Here is a 23,085-nt window from a genome sequence, read left to right on the forward strand (position 1 = left end):
TGCCCCTAAACCAAAAATCTGAAAAGTCTTTAAATTTCACAATCTCATGATTTGAAGTGTGTGTGTGTGTTTACTCTTTTTGCTCACCTGTGAATACGCCACCTAGTGGTCAGTTTTGGAACATTAACACACTTTAAACACACTTTAGTCACGTGACACACTTTAGTCATGTGACACACTTTAGTTACAAGACATATCCTGATTTTGTTTGAGCACACTTTCCAACTATTCAAGATAGATTTACTTGAATACACATAATACATGTCATCATAGTCAACTATAACTAAGCTTTTGATAAAAGCGTCTGCTAAATGGCATATTATTTATTTATTATCATAAAATCCCCCTAAATCCCTCAAATAAAAACGTAATTTAGCATCAATTAGCCAGATAAGCTAATGTTAGCAAATTAGCTGAAAGGAATGAAAAGGACTTTTGCCACATGGAAAATTCAGAACTGGAAGAAGTGCAAGAGAAATGAAGGTAATACATTTATTTTTCTTCATTTACAACTAAAGAGATAGTTATTATCTAAGCTGTTCTTACATTTAAGTGTTCTTGACCACAGGTAGGTAGCTGTGGTCGGGAGAGGTTGTGTTTTCTCTAGCAGGAGGTAAGCTTGGCTTCTTATATGGTGTTGAGTAAAGCTTAAACCATGTATTTAGATTGTAGGTAGGTAGTTGTAGTTAGGTATTGTAGGTAGTATTGTAAGTAGCCGGGTGTAGCACGAAGCTAGCTAGCTAGCCGTTTTTCAAACAAAGTCAACACAGTAGCCATTGCTAGCTAGCCAACACGACCAGCTAACTGTACTGTAGCAGCTAAATACAATATATTTGTGCTAGCTAGCCAACGTTTAATTATTGCTGCGTTATGAAAGGAACTAGACACGGACACAAATTATCTGTTTAAGGTGTTAACACACTATTGGTAGTTTGTTGTAACCAAGTATTGGTGCTAAACTGTGTGTTATTGGATGCTAGCATGCTAGTTAGCTATGGCGTCATAGTTAGGCATCGTGGGCTGTTGTGGGTAGTTATTGTAGGTTAGCATTGTTTTCGGCGGTGCCGGGTGTAGCACGAAGCTAGCTAGCTAGCCGTTTTTCAAACAAAGTCAACACAGTAGCCATTGCTAGCTAGCCAACACAACCAGCTAACTGTACTGTAGCAGCTAAATACAATATATTTGTGCTAGCTAGCCAACGTTTAATTATTGCTGCGTCATGAAAGGAACTAGACACGGACACGAATTATCTGTTTAAGGTGTTAACACACTATTGGTAGTTTGTTGTAACCAAGTATTGGTGCTAAACTGTGTGTTATTGGATGCTAGCATGCTAGTTAGCTATGGTGTCATAGTTAGGCATCGTGGGCTGTTGTGGGTAGTTATTGTAGGTTAGCATTGTTTTCGGCGGTGCCGGGTGTAGCACGAAGCTAGCTAGCTAGCCGTTTTTCAAACTAAGTCAACACAGTAGCCATTGCTAGCTAGCCAACACGACCAGCTAACTGTACTGTAGCAGCTAAATACAATATATTTGTGCTAGCTAGCCAACGTTTAATTATTGCTGCGTTATGAAAGGAACTAGACACGGACACGAATTATCTGTTTAGTGTGTTAACACACTATTGGTAGTTTGTTGTAACCAAGTATTGGTGCTAAACTGTGTGTTATTGGATGCTAGCATGCTAGTTAGCTATGGTGTCATAGTTAGGCATCTTGGGCTGTTGTGGGTAGTTATTGTAGGTTAGCATTGTTTTCGGCGGTGCCGGGTGTAGCACGAAGCTAGCTAGCTAGCCGTTTTTCAAACTAAGTCAACACAGTAGCCATTGCTAGCTAGCCAACACGACCAGCTAACTGTACTGTAGCAGCTAAATACAATATATTTGTGCTAGCTAGCCAACGTTTAATTATTGCTGCGTTATGAAAGGAACTAGACACGGACACGAATTATCTGTTTAGTGTGTTAACACACTATTGGTAGTTTGTTGTAACCAAGTATTGGTGCTAAACTGTGTGTTATTAGATGCTAGCATACTAGTTAGCTATGGTGTCATAGTTAGGCATCGTGGGCTGTTGTGGGTAGTTATTGTAGGTTAGCATTGTTTTCGGTGGTGCCGGGTGTAGCACGAAGCTAGCTAGCTAAAAAAAAAAAAAAAAAAAAAAAAAATTGTAAAGTGGTTATCCCACTGGCTATAGGGTGAATGCACAAATTTGTAAGTCGCTCTGGATAAGAGCGTCTGCTAAATGACGTAAATGTGCCCTTGAGCAAGGCACTTAACCCTAATTGCTCCTGTAAGTCGCTCTGGATAAGAGCGTCTGCTAAATGACTAAAATGTAAATGTAAATGTAAATGTAAATGTTACTTAGCACTATCATGTTTTTCCATTTAAAGCCAAAGTGATGATATTGGTTGTTCAGTTCAGATAATGTTATTTGTAGAGTTTACAGTACTATACTTTTATAACAGTATATATCTTTGAAGGTGTTAAGATTGCTTACTGTGCTTACTGTGAAAAGATTGCTATTGTGATTGCAGTTGCATAAGGTTTGCACTGATCGGTTAGCCTAATAAGCTAACCGGATACTGCATTAGTAAGAACATGAGCACGATATGACTAAAGGCAGACTAATACCATTTGATATATCCTTATTCAATTCAAATCAAGTATTAGTCTTTTCTGTATTTGTCTCGCTGACTTTTTGTCATCCAATGTAGATGTTTTCTAGTTGAGGAGCACATGTGCAATTGAAGAGCATGTCAAAACGAAGAGCCAGACTTAGTCCTGAGGCTGAGGCTATTCATTTTATTATTTCTGGAAGTGACAAGCCTTGTTATAAAGTCAAATGGATCAATGACTATAAAGGTATGTTATACACACACGCTACACTTATTGGGTCATACCATATTGGGATGTCATTTGAAACACATTCAATTCTTACACAAGTGAAAAAATCACTGCGTACCGCTGCATTAGACACATACGGCTTTAACATCCAATTTCAGAAGTTATGTTGTGATTCTTTTGCAAGCAGTTGGGGGATGGGGAAAAATATTCAAGATTTATGAACTACACCTCCCAACTTCTATTAGAATGTGTGATATTGGTGGTAATTTCCTTGGCCAGTCGGCAGACCGTTCGTGCTATGTGTGAAAGCCGGTAATGTGATTTAAATTCAAAAAATGTTTTTAACATTTGATCATAACAACCCCATCAATAAACGGAATGTAGAAGCATTTAAATGATAAAAATGTACAATACATGTGAATGATGCGTATCAGCGCGTAGAACAAATACGGCACCATTCAAGTTAACAGCGAAAATGCACCGCCGAGTAGGCCTACCGACAGAGAATCATGTTCACAACACGAGTGGGTGCGTAATCCCAGCCTGTGTGATTTGGGACTTTTTTGTGTACGCTAATGTCCTTAAATACAAAGTCTGCAATAAAGCGGTCTAAAGCGGGGAGTCAAAGGCAGACTCAGCGGTGCAAGTCACTGCAGGTCTAGCGGTGATAACTGCTGGAACCTTACCTGGGATCACATCTCTTTTTGCCCCGCTTTAACGCCATTGTTTCGGCTTTTCCGTTTTTAGCTGTAGATCTGTCATTAAATCCAACATAAAATACGTCTCCTCGTGATTTTCATAGTTTTCAGACCAAATTTATTTTTAATGTTGACACCTTTTTGGGTCCTTACCAGTTTGCACCCCTGCAATGGATCTTTCCCCTAAATATTAAATCATACACATTGATAAGCAGGCTAAATGGGTCTGATCATCTGCAATTCATTAACCTAATTTGAACTGGATTACTTGATACTAAGTTCTTAACTTTGTTGTATCAGGACGTGGTGTATTTGCCTCAGCACCAATTGAAAAGGGATCCTTTGTCCTTGAGTACCGTGGGGAGTTTATATCGCAATATGAACGGGACAAGAGGCAGGGGAAGTATACAGAAAAGCAAAATGCTTTCTTGTTTGATTTTGAATGGAACAATGGCTCATGGTGGTAAGTAAAGCCCTATAAGACATCAGTTAATCTCTATATGTTTATATGTTTTGTGGAGAAAACGTAAATCTGTTTCCCTCTTCAATTTTAGCATAGATGCATCCTGCGAAGACGGTTCACTGGGGCGGCTGGTAAATGATGCCCACAGGTCACCAAATTGCAAAATGAAAAAGATGACAGTCCAATGTAAACCTCATCTTTGCTTGTTTGCTATTGAAAACATTCAAGCAGAGAGTGAAATAACCTATGATTATGGAGAATCTCAGTGGCCATGGCGTGCTCTGGTAAGTACATCTGCTTTAATATATTATAATGTATAGGATCTGTCAAAGAATTATAAAATATATAAATACATGTCCCTTCTTGCATGTATTTTGTCACCGCTTTATATACACTGCTCAAAAAAATAAAGGGAACACTTAAACAACACAATGTAACTCCAAGTCAATCACACTTCTGTGAAATCAAACTGTCCACTTAGGAAGCAACACTGATTGACAATAAATTTCACATGATGTTGTGCAAATGGAATAGACAACAGGTGGAAATTATAGGCAATTAGCAAGACACCCCCAATAAAGAAATGGTTCTGCAGGTGGTGACCACAGACCATTTCTCAGTTCCTATGCTTCCTGGCTGATGTTTTGGTCACTTTTGAATGCTGGCGGTGCTTTCACTCTAGTGGTAGCATGAGACGGAGTCTACAACCCACACAAGTGGCTCAGGTAGTGCAGCTCATCCAGGATGGCACATCAATGCGAGCTGTGGCAAGAAGGTTTGCTGTGTCTGTCAGCGTAGTGTCCAGAGCATGGAGGCGCTTCCAGGAGACAGGCCAGTACATCAGGAGACATGGAGGAGGCCGTAGGAGGGCAACAACCCAGCAGCAGGACCTCTACCTCCGCCTTTGTGCAAGGAGGAGCAGGAGGAGCACTGCCAGAGCCCTGCAAAATGACCTCCAGCAGGCCACAAATGTGCATGTGTCTGCTCAAACGGTCAGAAACAGACTCCATGAGGGTGGTATGAGGGCCCGACGTCCACAGGTGGGGGTTGTGCTTACAGGCCAACACCGTGCAGGACGTTTAGCATTTGCCAGAGAACACCAAGATTGGCAAATTCGCCACTGGCGCCCTGTGCTCTCGCAGGTTCACACTGAGCACAGGTGACAGACGTGACAGAGTCTGGAGACGCCGTGGAGAACGTTCTGCTGCCTGCAACATCCTCCAGCATGACCGGTTTGGCGGTGGGTCAGTCATGGTGTGGGGTGGCATTTCTTTGGGGGGCCGCACAGCCCTCCATGTGCTCGCCAGAGGTAGCCTGACTGCCATTAGGTACTGAGATGAGATCCTCAGACCCCTTGTGAGACCATATGCTGGTGCGGTTGGCCCTGGGTTCCTCCTAATGCAAGACAATGCTAGACCTCATGTGGCTGGAGTGTGTCAGCAGTTCCTGCAAGAGGAAGGCATTGATAATATGGACTGGCCCGCCCGTTCCCCAGACCTGAATCCAATTGAGCACATCTGTGACATCATGTCTCGCTCCATCCACCAACGCCACGTTGCACCACAGACTGTCCAGGAGTTGGCGGATGCTTTAGTCCAGGTCTGGGAGGAGATCCCTCAGGAGACCATCCGCCACCTCATCAGGAGCAGGTTTCCCACTTTAATTTTGAGGGTGAATCCAAATCCAGACCTCCATGGTTTGATACATTTGATTTCCATTGATAATTTTTGTGTGATTTTGTTGTCAGCACATTCAACTATGTAAAGAAAAAAGTATTTAATATGATTATTTCATTCATTCAGATCTAGGATGTGTTGTTTAAGTGTTCCCTTTATTTTTTTGAGCAGTGTATATACACTGATGATTTTCTCAATTTTAATTAATTAGATTATAATACAGAATATTTATTGTTGTATTTTGTTGCAGACACCAAGTGACAAGATCCCAGCTCAACCTTCAGCAGACCCAGAAGTGAGACAGAAACCCACTTCATCCTTCCAACAGGTTATTATACATTTATTGTACATCTTTTCTATTTAAATTAAATTAATGTCTCAGTTCATTCCAATATATAAATTAAATGCCTTTTTACTGTATTACAACCAACTTTTTGTGTAAAATGTTCACAATATCAACATCCCGTAACTTGTTTCGATATCATAGCGTAAACAAAATTAGCCCGACCATTTGACAGAACTAACCGCCCCTCAAAACATAAAATTAATCTTTATTCTCTCTAATGCCTATATTTTTTTGGGGGGGAGGGCAATGTTTTTGCCCATTTAACATACAGTGAGGGAAAAAAGTATTTGATCCCCTGCTGATTTTGTACGTTTGCCCACTGACAAAGAAATGATCAGTCTATAATTGTAATGGTAGGTTTATTTGAACAGTGAGAGACAGAATAACAACAAAAAAATCCAGAAAAACGCATGTCAAAAATTTTATAAATTAGTTTGCATTTTAATGAGGGAAATAAGTATTTGACCTCCTCTCAATCAGAAAGATTTCTGGCTCCCAGGTGTCTTTTATACAGGTAACGAGCTGAGATTAGGATCACACTGTTAAAGGGAGTGCTCCTAATCTCAGCTTGTTACCTGTATAAAAGGCACCTGTCCACAGAAGCAATCAATCAATCAGATTCCAAACTCTCCACCATGGCCAAGACCAAAGAGCACTCCAAGGATGTCAGGGACAAGATCGTAGACCTACACAAGGCTGGAATGGGCTACAAGACCATCGCTAGCAGCTTGGTGAGAAGGTGACATCAGTTGGTGTGATTATTCGCAAATGGAAGAAACACAAAATATCTGTCAATCTCCCTCGGCCTGGGGCTCCATGCAAGATCTCACCTTGTGGAGTTGCAATGATCATGAGAATGGTGAGGAATGAGTCCGGAACTACACAGGAGGATCTTGTCAATGATCTCAAGGCAGCTGGGACCATAGTCACCAAGAAAACAATTGGTAACACACTACGCCGTGAAGGACTGCAGCGCCCGCAAGGTCCCCCTGCTCAAGAAAGCACATATACAGGCCCGTCTGAAGTTTGTCAATGAACATCTCAATGATTCAGAGGAGAACTAAGTGAAAGTGTTGTGGTCAGATGAGACCAAAATGGAGCTCTTTGGCATCAACTCAATTCGCCGTGTTTGGAGGAGGAGGAATGCTGCCTATGACCCCATGAACACCATCCCCACCATCAAACATGGAGGTGGAAACATTATGCTTTGCGGGTGTTTTTCTGCTAAGGGGACAGGACAACTTCACCACATCAAAGGGAAGATGGACGGGGCCATGTACCGTCAAATCTTGGGTGAGAACCTCCTTCCCTCAGCCAGGGCATTGAAAATGGGTTGTGGATGGGTATTCCTGCATGACAATGACCCAAAACACACGGCCAAGGCAACAAAGGATTGGCTCAAGAAGAAGCACATTAAGGTCCTGGAGTGGCCTAGCCAGTCTCCAGACCTTAATCCCATAGAAAATCTGTGCAGGGAGCTGAAGGTTCGAGTTGCCAAACGTCAGGCTCGAAACCTTAATGACTTGGAGAAGATCTGCAAAGAGGAGTGAGACAAAATCCCTCCTGAGATGTGTGCAAACCTGGTGGCCAACTACAAGAAACGTCTGACCTCTGTGATTGCCAACAAGGGTTTTGCCACCAAATACTAAGTCATGTTTTGCAGAGGGGTCAAATACTTATTTCTCTCATTAAAATGCAAATCAATTTATAACATTTTTGACATGCGTTTTTCTGGATTTTTTTGTTTGTTATTCTGCCTCTCACTGTTCAAATAAACTTACCATTAAAATTATAGACTGATCATGTCTTTATCAGTGGGCAAACGTACAAAATCAGCAGGGGATCAAATACTTTTTTCCCTCACTGTACTTATCAATTTGCGTGATTTAATTTATATGGCAGTAGATCCATTTACATTACTTTTCAGCTTGTGAGCTTTCTTTGACCACAAAAGGATAAGTCAAAGTCAGGATCCTTGACTCTAGAAGTGTTCAGTCGTCATGTCCTCATTTCGTACTTAGTCTGTTCAAGACGTAAATGTGTTTCAGATGACGTCCCAATATGGTATGACCCAACCAGAGTAGAGTGTGTGTTTTACACGGTCCTCATATTGTTGGTTAGCAGATATTGTACAGTTTTAACCATTACTATAGAGTCTTGCATAAAAAGCCCAGATCTACATATGAATTATCTTTCCTAACATCTGTGGTCAGTGCAGCCCTTGACCTCAGCAATGAGTCTCACCCCAAAGGCGATTATGATAGACAGGTGGTAGGAATATATTGTGACTGAACTGAGTATGATGATTAGTTTACTAATTAGATTTGATCTATATTATAAAACACAATATTTTTGACATGTTTTTGTTGTATTTTGTTGCAGACACCAAGTGACAAGATCCCAGCTCAACCTTCAGCAGACCCAGAAGTGAGACAGAAATCCACTTCATCCTTCCAACAGGTTATTACACATTTATTGTAGATATTTTCTATTTAAATTAAATTGATGTCTCAGTTCATTCCAATATATAAATTAAATGGCTTTTTACTGTATTACAACCAACTTTTTGTGTAAAATGTTCACAATATCAACATCCCGTAACTTGTTTCGATATCATTGCGTAAACAAAATAAGCCCGACCATTTGACAGAACTAACCGCCCCTCAAAACATACAATTAATCTTTATTCTCTCTAATGCCTATGTTTGTTTGTTTTTTGGGCAATGTTTTTGCCCATTTAACATACTTCTTATCAATTTGCGTGATTTAATTGATATGGCAGTAGATCCATTTACATTACTTTTAAGGTTGTGAGCTTTCTTTGACCACAAAAGGATAACTCAAAGTCAGGAACCTTGACTCTAGATGTGTTCAGTCGTCATGTCCTCATTTCGTACTTAGTCTGTTCAAGACGTAAATGTGTTTCAGATGACGTCCCGATATGGTATGACCTAACCAGAGTAGAGTGTGTGTGTTACACGGTCCTCATATTGTTGGTTAGCAGATATTGTACAGTTTTAACCATTTCTATAGAGTCTTGCATAAAAAGCCCAGATCCACCTATGAATTATCATTCCTAACATCTGTGGTCAATGCAGCCCTTGACCTCAGCAATGAGTCTCATCCCAAAGGCGATTATGATAGACAGGTGGTAGGAATATATTGTGACTGAACTGAGTATGATCATTAGTTTACTAATTAGATATGATCTATATTATATAACACAATATTTCTGACATGTTATTGATGTATTTTGTTTCAGACACCAAGTGACAAGATCCCAGCTCAACCTTCAGCAGACCCAGAAGTGAGACAGAAATCCACTTCATCCTTCCAACAGGTTATTACACATTTATTGTAGATATTTTCTATTTAAATTAAATTGATGTCTCAGTTCATTCCAATATATAAATTAAATGGCTTTTTACTGTATTACAACCAACTTTTTGTGTAAAATGTTCACAATATCAACATCCCGTAACTTGTTTCGATATCATTGCATAAACAAAATTAGCCCAACCATTTGACAGAACTAACCGCCCCTCAAAACATAAAATTAATCTTTATTCTCTCTAATGCCTATGTTTTTTATTTTTGGGGCAATGTTTTTGCCCATTTAACATACTTCTTATCAATTTGCGTGATTTAATTTATATGGCAGTAGATCCATTTACATTACTTTTAAGGTTGTGAGCTTTCTTTGACCACAAAAGGATAACTCAAAGTCAGGAACATTGACTCTAGATGTGTTCAGTCGTCATGTCCTCATTTCGTACTTAGTCTGTTCAAGACGTAAATGTGTTTCAGATGACGTCCCGATATGGTATGACCCAACCAGAGTAGAGGGTGTGTGTGTTACACGGTCCTCATATTGTTGGTTAGCAGATATTGTACAGTTTTATCCATTTCTATAGAGTCTTGCATAAAAAGCCCAGATCCACATATGAATTATCTTTCCTAACATCTGTGGTCAATGCAGCCATTGACCACGGCAATGAGTTTCACCCCAAAGGCGATTATGATAGACAGGTGGTAGGAATATATTGTGACTGAACTGAGTATGATCATTAGTTTACTAATTAGATATGATCTATATTATATAACACAATATTTATGACATGTTATTGTTGTATTTCGTTGCAGACACCAAGTGACAAGATCCCAGCTCAACCTTCAGCAGACCCAGAAGTGAGACAGAAATCCACTTCATCCTTCCAACAGGTTATTAAACATTTATTGTAGATATTTTCTATTTAAATTAAATTGATGTCTCAGTTCATTCCAATATATAAATTAAATGGCTTTTTACTGTATTACAACCAACTTTTTGTTTAAAATGTTCACAATATCAACATCCCGTAACTTGTTTCGATATCATTGCGTAAACAAAATAAGCCCGACCATTTGACAGAACTAACCGCCCCTCAAAACATACAATTAATCTTTATTCTCTCTAATGCCTATGTTTGTTTGTTTTTTGGGCAATGTTTTTGCCCATTTAACATACTTCTTATCAATTTGCATGATTTAATTGATATGGCAGTAGATCCATTTACATTACTTTTAAGGTTGTGAGCTTTCTTTGACCACAAAAGGATAACTCAAAGTCAGGAACCTTGACTCTAGATGTGTTCAGTCGTCAGGTCCTCATTTCGTACTTAGTCTGTTCAAGACGTAAATGTGTTTCAGATGACGTCCCGATATGGTATGACCCAACCAGAGTAGAGTGTGTGTGTTACACGGTCCTCATATTGTTGGTTAGCAGATATTGTACAGTTTTAACCATTTCTATAGAGTATTGCATAAAAAGCCCAGATCCACCTATGAATTATCATTCCTACATCTGTGGTCAATGCAGCCCTTGACCTCAGCAATGAGTCTCACCCCAAAGGCGATTATGATAGACAGGTGGTAGGAATATATTGTGACTGAACTGAGTATGATCATTAGTTTACTAATTAGATATGATCTATATTATATAACACAATATTTCTGACATGTTATTGTTGTATTTCGTTGCAGACACCAAGTGACAAGATCCCAGCTCAACCTTCAGCAGACCCAGAAGTGAGACAGAAATCCACTTCATCCTTCCAACAGGTTATTAAACATTTATTGTAGATATTTTCTATTTAAATTAAATTGATGTCTCAGTTCATTCCAATATATACATTAAATGGCTTTTTACTGTATTACAACCAACTTTTTGTGTAAAATATTCACAATATCAACATCCCGTAACTTGTTTCGATATCATTGCATAAACAAAATTAGCCCAGCCATTTGACAGAACTAACCGCCCCTCAAAACATAAAATTAATCTTTATTCTCTCTAATGCCTATGTTTTTTGTATTTTTGGGGCAATGTTTTTGCCCATTTAACATATTTCTTGTCAATTTGCGTGATTTAATTTATATGGCAGTTGATCCATTTACATTACTTTTAAGGTTGTGAGCTTTCTTTGACAACAAAAGGATAACTCAAAGTCAGGAACCTTGACTCCAGATGTGTTCAGTCGTCAAGTCCTCATTTGGTAATTAGGATGTTCAAGACGTAAATGTGTTTCAAATTACGTCCCGGTATGGTATGACCCAACCAGAATAGAGTGTGTGTGTGTTACACGGTCCTCATATTGTTGGTTAGCAGATATTGTACAGTTTTAACCATTTCTATAGAGTCTTGCATAAAAAGCCCAGATCCACATATGAATTATCTTTCCTAACATCTGTGGTCAATGCAGCCCTTGACCTCAGCAATGAGTCTCACCCCAAATGGGATTATGATAGACAGGTGGTAGGAATATATTGTGACTGAACTGAGTATGATCATTAGTTTATGAAATAGATATGATCTATATTATAAAACACAATATTTCTGACATGTTATTGTTGTATTTCGTTGCAGACACCAAGTGACAAGATCCCAGCTCAACCTTCAGCAGACCCAGAAGTGAGACAGAGATCCACTTCATCCTTCCAACAGGTTATTACACATTTATTGTAGATCTTTTCTATTTAAATTAAATTGATGTCTCAGTTCATTCCAATATATAAATTAAATGGCTTTTTACTGTATTACAACCAACTTTTTGTGTAAAATGTTCACAATATCAACATCCCGTAACTTGTTTCGATATCATTGCATAAACAAAATTAGCCCAACCATTTGACAGAACTAACCGCCCCTCAAAACATAAAATTAATCTTTATTCTCTCTAATGCCTATGTTTTTTTTTTTTGGGGCAATGTTTTTGCCCATTTAACATACTTCTTATCAATTTGCGTGATTTAATTTATATGGCAGTAGATCCATTTACATTACTTTTAAGGTTGTGAGCTTTCTTTGACCACAAAAGGATAACTCAAAGTCAGGAACATTGACTCTAGATGTGTTCAGTCGTCATGTCCTCATTTCGTACTTAGTCTGTTCAAGACGTAAATGTGTTTCAGATGACGTCCCGATATGGTATGACCCAACCAGAGTAGAGGGTGTGTGTGTTACACGGTCCTCATATTGTTGGTTAGCAGATATTGTACAGTTTTATCCATTTCTATAGAGTCTTGCATAAAAAGCCCAGATCCACATATGAATTATCTTTCCTAACATCTGTGGTCAATGCAGCCATTGACCACGGCAATGAGTTTCACCCCAAAGGCGATTATGATAGACAGGTGGTAGGAATATATTGTGACTGAACTGAGTATGATCATTAGTTTACTAATTAGATATGATCTATATTATATAACACAATATTTATGACATGTTATTGTTGTATTTCGTTGCAGACACCAAGTGACAAGATCCCAGCTCAACCTTCAGCAGACCCAGAAGTGAGACAGAAATCCACTTCATCCTTCCAACAGGTTATTAAACATTTATTGTAGATATTTTCTATTTAAATTAAATTGATGTCTCAGTTCATTCCAATATATAAATTAAATGGCTTTTTACTGTATTACAACCAACTTTTTGTGTAAAATGTTCACAATATCAACATCCCGTAACTTGTTTCGATATCATTGCATAAACAAAATAAGCCCGACCATTTGACAGAACTAACCGCCCCTCAAAACATACAATTAATCTTTATTCTCTCTAATGCCTATGTTTGTTTGTTTTTTGGGCAATGTTTTTGCCCATTTAACATACTTCTTATCAATTTGCGTGATTTAATTGATATGGCAGTAGATCCATTTACATTACTTTTAAGGTTGTGAGCTTTCTTTGACCACAAAAGGATAACTCAAAGTCAGGAACCTTGACTCTAGATGTGTTCAGTCGTCAGGTCCTCATTTCGTACTTAGTCTGTTCAAGACGTAAATGTGTTTCAGATGACGTCCCGATATGGTATGACCCAACCAGAGTAGAGTGTGTGTGTTACACGGTCCTCATATTGTTGGTTAGCAGATATTGTACAGTTTTAACCATTTCTATAGAGTATTGCATAAAAAGCCCAGATCCACCTATGAATTATCATTCCTACATCTGTGGTCAATGCAGCCCTTGACCTCAGCAATGAGTCTCACCCCAAAGGCGATTATGATAGACAGGTGGTAGGAATATATTGTGACTGAACTGAGTATGATCATTAGTTTACTAATTAGATATGATCTATATTATATAACACAATATTTCTGACATGTTATTGTTGTATTTCGTTGCAGACACCAAGTGACAAGATCCCAGCTCAACCTTCAGCAGACCCAGAAGTGAGACAGAAATCCACTTCATCCTTCCAACAGGTTATTAAACATTTATTGTAGATATTTTCTATTTAAATTAAATTGATGTCTCAGTTCATTCCAATATATACATTAAATGGCTTTTTACTGTATTACAACCAACTTTTTGTGTAAAATATTCACAATATCAACATCCCGTAACTTGTTTCGATATCATTGCATAAACAAAATTAGCCCAGCCATTTGACAGAACTAACCGCCCCTCAAAACATAAAATTAATCTTTATTCTCTCTAATGCCTATGTTTTTTTTTTTGGGCAAGGTTTTTGCCCATTTAACATACTTCTTATCAATTTGCGTGATTTAATTTATATGGCAGTAGATCCATTTACATTACTTTTAAGGTTGTGAGCTTTCTTTGACCACAAAAGGATAACTCAAAGTCAGGAACCTTGACTCTAGATGTGTTCAGTCGTCATGTCCTCATTTCGTACTTAGTCTGTTCAAGACGTAAATGTGTTTCAGATGACGTCCCGATATGGTATGACCCAACCAGAGTAGAGGGTGTGTGTGTTACACGGTCCTCATATTGTTGGTTAGCAGATATTGTACAGTTTTATCCATTTCTATAGAGTCTTGCATAAAAAGCCCAGATCCACATATGAATTATCTTTCCTAACATCTGTGGTCAATGCAGCCATTGACCACGGCAATGAGTTTCACCCCAAAGGCGATTATGATAGACAGGTGGTAGGAATATATTGTGACTGAACTGAGTATGATCATTAGTTTACTAATTAGATATGATCTATATTATATAACACAATATTTATGACATGTTATTGTTGTATTTCGTTGCAGACACCAAGTGACAAGATCCCAGCTCAACCTTCAGCAGACCCAGAAGTGAGACAGAAATCCACTTCATCCTTCCAACAGGTTATTAAACATTTATTGTAGATATTTTCTATTTAAATTAAATTGATGTCTCAGTTCATTCCAATATATAAATTAAATGGCTTTTTACTGTATTACAACCAACTTTTTGTGTAAAATGTTCACAATATCAACATCCCGTAACTTGTTTCGATATCATTGCGTAAACAAAATAAGCCCGACCATTTGACAGAACTAACCGCCCCTCAAAACATACAATTAATCTTTATTCTCTCTAATGCCTATGTTTGTTTGTTTTTTGGGCAATGTTTTTGCCCATTTAACATACTTCTTATCAATTTGCGTGATTTAATTGATATGGCAGTAGATCCATTTACATTACTTTTAAGGTTGTGAGCTTTCTTTGACCACAAAAGGATAACTCAAAGTCAGGAACCTTGACTCTAGATGTGTTCAGTCGTCAGGTCCTCATTTCGTACTTAGTCTGTTCAAGACGTAAATGTGTTTCAGATGACGTCCCGATATGGTATGACCCAACCAGAGTAGAGTGTGTGTGTTACACGGTCCTCATATTGTTGGTTAGCAGATATTGTACAGTTTTAACCATTTCTATAGAGTATTGCATAAAAAGCCCAGATCCACCTATGAATTATCATTCCTACATCTGTGGTCAATGCAGCCCTTGACCTCAGCAATGAGTCTCACCCCAAAGGCGATTATGATAGACAGGTGGTAGGAATATATTGTGACTGAACTGAGTATGATCATTAGTTTACTAATTAGATATGATCTATATTATATAACACAATATTTCTGACATGTTATTGTTGTATTTCGTTGCAGACACCAAGTGACAAGATCCCAGCTCAACCTTCAGCAGACCCAGAAGTGAGACAGAAATCCACTTCATCCTTCCAACAGGTTATTAAACATTTATTGTAGATATTTTCTATTTAAATTAAATTGATGTCTCAGTTCATTCCAATATATACATTAAATGGCTTTTTACTGTATTACAACCAACTTTTTGTGTAAAATATTCACAATATCAACATCCCGTAACTTGTTTCGATATCATTGCATAAACAAAATTAGCCCAGCCATTTGACAGAACTAACCGCCCCTCAAAACATAAAATTAATCTTTATTCTCTCTAATGCCTATGTTTTTTTTTTTGGGCAAGGTTTTTGCCCATTTAACATACTTCTTATCAATTTGCGTGATTTAATTTATATGGCAGTAGATCCATTTACATTACTTTTAAGGTTGTGAGCTTTCTTTGACCACAAAAGGATAACTCAAAGTCAGGAACCTTGACTCTAGATGTGTTCAGTCGTCATGTCCTCATTTCGTACTTAGTCTGTTCAAGACGTAAATGTGTTTCAGATGACGTCCCGATATGGTATGACCCAACCAGAGTAGAGGGTGTGTGTGTTACACGGTCCTCATATTGTTGGTTAGCAGATATTGTACAGTTTTATCCATTTCTATAGAGTCTTGCATAAAAAGCCCAGATCCACATATGAATTATCTTTCCTAACATCTGTGGTCAATGCAGCCATTGACCACGGCAATGAGTTTCACCCCAAAGGCGATTATGATAGACAGGTGGTAGGAATATATTGTGACTGAACTGAGTATGATCATTAGTTTACTAATTAGATATGATCTATATTATATAACACAATATTTATGACATGTTATTGTTGTATTTCGTTGCAGACACCAAGTGACAAGATCCCAGCTCAACCTTCAGCAGACCCAGAAGTGAGACAGAAATCCACTTCATCCTTCCAACAGGTTATTAAACATTTATTGTAGATATTTTCTATTTAAATTAAATTGATGTCTCAGTTCATTCCAATATATAAATTAAATGGCTTTTTACTGTATTACAACCAACTTTTTGTGTAAAATGTTCACAATATCAACATCCCGTAACTTGTTTCGATATCATTGCGTAAACAAAATAAGCCCGACCATTTGACAGAACTAACCGCCCCTCAAAACATACAATTAATCTTTATTCTCTCTAATGCCTATGTTTGTTTGTTTTTTGGGCAATGTTTTTGCCCATTTAACATACTTCTTATCAATTTGCGTGATTTAATTGATATGGCAGTAGATCCATTTACATTACTTTTAAGGTTGTGAGCTTTCTTTGACCACAAAAGGATAACTCAAAGTCAGGAACCTTGACTCTAGATGTGTTCAGTCGTCAGGTCCTCATTTCGTACTTAGTCTGTTCAAGACGTAAATGTGTTTCAGATGACGTCCCGATATGGTATGACCCAACCAGAGTAGAGTGTGTGTGTTACACGGTCCTCATATTGTTGGTTAGCAGATATTGTACAGTTTTAACCATTTCTATAGAGTATTGCATAAAAAGCCCAGATCCACCTATGAATTATCATTCCTACATCTGTGGTCAATGCAGCCCTTGACCTCAGCAATGAGTCTCACCCCAAAGGCGATTATGATAGACAGGTGGTAGGAATATATTGTGACTGAACTGAGTATGATCATTAGTTTACTAATTAGATATGATCTATATTATATAACACAATATTTCTGACATGTTATTGTTGTATTTCGTTGCAGACACCAAGTGACAAGATCCCAGCTCAACCTTCAGCAGACCCAGAAGTGAGACAGAAATCCACTTCATCCTTCCAACAGGTTATTAAACATTTATTGTAGATATTTTCTATTTAAATTAAATTGATGTCTCAGTTCATTCCAATATATACATTAAATGGCTTTTTACTGTATTACAACCAACTTTTTGTGTAAAATATTCACAATATCAACATCCCGTAACTTGTTTCGATATCATTGCATAAACAAAATTAGCCCAGCCATTTGACAGAACTAACCGCCCCTCAAAACATAAAATTAATCTTTATTCTCTCTAATGCCTATGTTTTTTTTTTTGGGCAAGGTTTTTGCCCATTTAACATACTTCTTATCAATTTGCGTGATTTAATTTATATGGCAGTAGATCCATTTACATTACTTTTAAGGTTGTGAGCTTTCTTTGACCACAAAAGGATAACTCAAAGTCAGGAACCTTGACTCTAGATGTGTTCAGTCGTCATGTCCTCATTTCGTACTTAGTCTGTTCAAGACGTAAATGTGTTTCAGATGACGTCCCGATATGGTATGACCCAACCAGAGTAGAGTGTGTGTGTTACACGGTCCTCATATTGTTGGTTAGCAGATATTGTACAGTTTTAACCATTTCTATAAAGTCTTGCATAAAAAGCCCAGATCCACCTATGAATTATCATTCCTAACATCTGTGGTCAATGCAGCCCTTGACCTCAGCAATGAGTCTCACCCCAAATGGGATTATGATAGACAGGTGGTAGGAATATATTGTGACTGAACTGAGTATGATCATTAGTTTATGAAATAGATATGATCTATATTATAAAACACAATATTTCTGACATGTTATTGTTGTATTTCGTTGCAGACACCAAGTGACAAGATCCCAGCTCAACCTTCAGCAGACCCAGAAGTGAGACAGAGATCCACTTCATCCTTCCAACAGGTTATTACACATTTATTGTAGATCTTTTCTATTTAAATTAAATTGATGTCTCAGTTCATTCCAATATATAAATTAAATGGCTTTTTACTGTATTACAACCAACTTTTTGTGTAAAATGTTCACAATATCAACATCCCGTAACTTGTTTCGATATCATTGCATAAACAAAATTAGCCCAACCATTTGACAGAACTAACCGCCCCTCAAAACATAAAATTAATCTTTATTCTCTCTAATGCCTATGTTTTTTTTTTTGGGGGCAATGTTTTTGCCCATTTAACATACTTCTTATCAATTTGCGTGATTTAATTTATATGGCAGTAGATCCATTTACATTACTTTTAAGGTTGTGAGCTTTCTTTGACCACAAAAGGATAACTCAAAGTCAGGAACCTTGACTCTAGATGTGTTCAGTCGTCATGTCCTCATTTCGTACTTAGTCTGTTCAAGACGTAAATGTGTTTCAGATGACGTCCCGATATGGTATGACCCAACCAGAGTAGAGGGTGTGTGTGTTACACGGTCCTCATATTGTTGGTTAGCAGATATTGTACAGTTTTATCCATTTCTATAGAGTCTTGCATAAAAAGCCCAGATCCACATATGAATTATCTTTCCTAACATCTGTGGTCAATGCAGCCATTGACCACGGCAATGAGTTTCACCCCAAAGGCGATTATGATAGACAGGTGGTAGGAATATATTGTGACTGAACTGAGTATGATCATTAGTTTACTAATTAGATATGATCTATATTATATAACACAATATTTATGACATGTTATTGTTGTATTTCGTTGCAGACACCAAGTGACAAGATCCCAGCTCAACCTTCAGCAGACCCAGAAGTGAGACAGAAATCCACTTCATCCTTCCAACAGGTTATTAAACATTTATTGTAGATATTTTCTATTTAAATTAAATTGATGTCTCAGTTCATTCCAATATATAAATTAAATGGCTTTTTACTGTATTACAACCAACTTTTTGTGTAAAATGTTCACAATATCAACATCCCGTAACTTGTTTCGATATCATTGCGTAAACAAAATAAGCCCGACCATTTGACAGAACTAACCGCCCCTCAAAACATACAATTAATCTTTATTCTCTCTAATGCCTATGTTTGTTTGTTTTTTGGGCAATGTTTTTGCCCATTTAACATACTTCTTATCAATTTGCGTGATTTAATTGATATGGCAGTAGATCCATTTACATTACTTTTAAGGTTGTGAGCTTTCTTTGACCACAAAAGGATAACTCAAAGTCAGGAACCTTGACTCTAGATGTGTTCAGTCGTCAGGTCCTCATTTCGTACTTAGTCTGTTCAAGACGTAAATGTGTTTCAGATGACGTCCCGATATGGTATGACCCAACCAGAGTAGAGTGTGTGTGTTACACGGTCCTCATATTGTTGGTTAGCAGATATTGTACAGTTTTAACCATTTCTATAGAGTATTGCATAAAAAGCCCAGATCCACCTATGAATTATCATTCCTACATCTGTGGTCAATGCAGCCCTTGACCTCAGCAATGAGTCTCACCCCAAAGGCGATTATGATAGACAGGTGGTAGGAATATATTGTGACTGAACTGAGTATGATCATTAGTTTACTAATTAGATATGATCTATATTATATAACACAATATTTCTGACATGTTATTGTTGTATTTCGTTGCAGACACCAAGTGACAAGATCCCAGCTCAACCTTCAGCAGACCCAGAAGTGAGACAGAAATCCACTTCATCCTTCCAACAGGTTATTAAACATTTATTGTAGATATTTTCTATTTAAATTAAATTGATGTCTCAGTTCATTCCAATATATACATTAAATGGCTTTTTACTGTATTACAACCAACTTTTTGTGTAAAATATTCACAATATCAACATCCCGTAACTTGTTTCGATATCATTGCATAAACAAAATTAGCCCAGCCATTTGACAGAACTAACCGCCCCTCAAAACATAAAATTAATCTTTATTCTTTCTAATGCCTATGTTTTTTTTTTTGGGCAAGGTTTTTGCCCATTTAACATACTTCTTATCAATTTGCGTGATTTAATTTATATGGCAGTAGATCCATTTACATTACTTTTAAGGTTGTGAGCTTTCTTTGACCACAAAAGGATAACTCAAAGTCAGGAACCTTGACTCTAGATGTGTTCAGTCGTCATGTCCTCATTTCGTACTTAGTCTGTTCAAGACGTAAATGTGTTTCAGATGACGTCCCGATATGGTATGACCCAACCAGAGTAGAGTGTGTGTGTTACACGGTCCTCATATTGTTGGTTAGCAGATATTGTACAGTTTTAACCATTTCTATAGAGTCTTGCATAAAAAGCCCAGATCCACCTATGAATTATCATTCCTAACATCTGTGGTCAATGCAGCCCTTGACCTCAGCAATGAGTTTCACCCCAAAGGCGATTATGATAGACAGGTGGTAGGAATATATTGTGACTGAACTGAGTATGATCATTAGTTTACTAAATAGATATGATCTATATTATAAAACACAATATTTCTGACATGTTATTGTTGTATTTCGTTGCAGACACCAAGTGACAAGATCCCAGCTCAACCTTCAGCAGACCCAGAAGTGAGACAGAGATCCACTTCATCCTTCCAACAGGTTATTACACATTTACTGTAGATCTTTTCTATTTAAATTAAATTGTTGTCTCAGTTCATTCCAATATATAAATTAAATGGCTTTTTACTGTATTACAACCAACTTTTTGTGTAAAATGTTCACAATATCAACATTCCCATAACTTGTTTCGATATCATAGCATAAACAAAATTAGCCCAACCATTTGACAGAACTAACCGCCCCTCAAAACATTAAATTAATCTTTAATCTCTCTAATGCCTATGTTTTTTGTATTTTTGGGGCAATGTTTTTGCCCATTTAACATATTTCTTGTCAATTTGCGTGATTTAATTTATATGGCAGTTGATCCATTTACATTACTTTTAAGGTTGTGAGCTTTCTTTGACAACAAAAGGATAACTCAAAGTCAGGAACCTTGACTCCAGATGTGTTCAGTCGTCAAGTCCTCATTTGGTAATTAGGATGTTCAAGACGTAAATGTGTTTCAAATTACGTCCCGGTATGGTATGACCCAACCAGAATAGAGTGTGTGTGTGTTACACGGTCCTCATATTGTTGGTTAGCAGATATTGTACAGTTTTAACCATTTCTATAGAGTCTTGCATAAAAAGCCCAGATCCACATATGAATTATCTTTCCTAACATCTGTGGTCAATGCAGCCCTTGACCTCAGCAATGAGTCTCACCCCAAATGGGATTATGATAGATAGGTGGTAGGAATATATTGTGACTGAACTGAGTATGATCATTAGTTTATGAAATAGATATGATCTATATTATAAAACACAATATTTCTGACATGTTATTGTTGTATTTCGTTGCAGACACCAAGTGACAAGATCCCAGCTCAACCTTCAGCAGACCCAGAAGTGAGACAGAGATCCACTTCATCCTTCCAACAGGTTATTACACATTTATTGTAGATCTTTTCTATTTAAATTAAATTGTTGTCTCAGTTCATTCAAAAATATGAATTAAATGTCATTTTACTGTATTACAACCAACCTTTTGTGTAAAATGTTCACAAAATCAACATTCCCATAACTTCGTTCGATATCATAGCGTACACAAAATTAGCCCAACCATTTGACAGAACTAACCGCCCCTCAAAACATAAAATTAATCTTTATTCTCTCTAATACCTATGTTTTTGTATTTTTGGGGCAATGTTTTTGCCCATTTAACATATTTCTTATTAATTTGCGTGATTTAATTTATATGGCAGTTGATCCATTTACATTACTTTTAAGGTTGTGAGCTTTCTTTGACAACAATAGGATAACTCAAAGTCAGGAACCTTGACTCCAGATGTGTTCAGTCGTCAAGTCCTCATTTGGTAATAAGGCTGTTCAAGACGTAAATGTGTTTCAGATGACGTCCCGATATGGTATGACCCAACCAGAGTAGAGTGTGTGTGTTATACGGTCCTCATATTGTTGGTTAGCAGATATTGTACAGTTTTAACCATTTCTATAGAGTCTTGCATAAAAAGCCCAGATCCACATATGAATTATCTTTCCTAACATTTGTGGTCAATGCTGCCCTTGACCTCAGCAATGAGTCTCATCCCAAAGGGAATTATGATAGACAGGTGGTAGGAATATATTGTGACTGAACTGAGTATGATCATTAGTTTACGAAATAGATATGATCTATATTATAAAACACAATATTTCTGACATGTTATTGTTGTATTTCGTTGCAGACACCAAGTGACAAGATCCCAGCTCAACCTTCAGCAGACCCAGAAGTGAGAGAGAGATCCACTTCATCCTTCCAACAGGTTATTAACCATTTATTGTAGATCTTTTCTATTTAAATTAAATTGTTGTCTCAGTTCATTCCAAAATATGAATTAAATGGCTTTTTACTGTATTACAACCAACCTTTTGTGTAAAATGTTCACAAAATCAACATTCCCATAACGTGTTTCGATATCATAGCGTAAACAAAATTAGCCCAACCATTTGACAGAACTAACCGCCCCTCAAAACATAAAATTAATCTTTATTCTCTCTAATGCCTATGTTTTTGTATTTTTGGGGCAATGTTTTTGCCCATTTAACATATTTCTTATCAATTTGCGTGATTTAATTTATATGGCAGTTGATCCATTTACATTACTTTTAAGGTTGTGAGCTTTCTTTGACAACAAAAGGATAACTCAAAGTCAGGAACCTTGACTATAGATGTGTTGAGTCGTCAAGTCCTCATTTGGTACTAAGGCTGTTCTAGACGTAAATGTGTTTCAGATGACGTCCCGATATGGTATAACCCAACCAGAGTAGAGTGTGTGTGTTACAC

General features: G+C 37.4%; 1 protein-coding gene and 1 long non-coding RNA gene across 2 annotated transcripts in view; both read left to right on the top strand.

Annotated features, from left to right (window-relative positions):
* LOC311114824 (uncharacterized protein) overlaps nucleotides 1-23,085 on the top strand; it is a gene marked incomplete at its 3' end in the record, with an annotated part of 83,858 nt that overhangs the window by 51,096 nt on the left and 9,677 nt on the right. The gene's annotated exons all lie outside the window — the stretch shown is intronic.
* Nucleotides 2,362-4,282, top strand: LOC311114835. Its single transcript, XR_014611161.1, has 3 exons — nucleotides 2,362-2,861; nucleotides 3,842-4,004; nucleotides 4,096-4,282. It is a non-coding gene; the product is annotated as an uncharacterized lncRNA (long non-coding RNA).

Source organism: Coregonus lavaretus (assembly GCF_964263955.1).
Source record: "Coregonus lavaretus genome assembly, contig: HAP1_SCAFFOLD_233, whole genome shotgun sequence".
NCBI classification, from domain to species: domain Eukaryota; kingdom Metazoa; phylum Chordata; class Actinopteri; order Salmoniformes; family Salmonidae; genus Coregonus; species Coregonus lavaretus.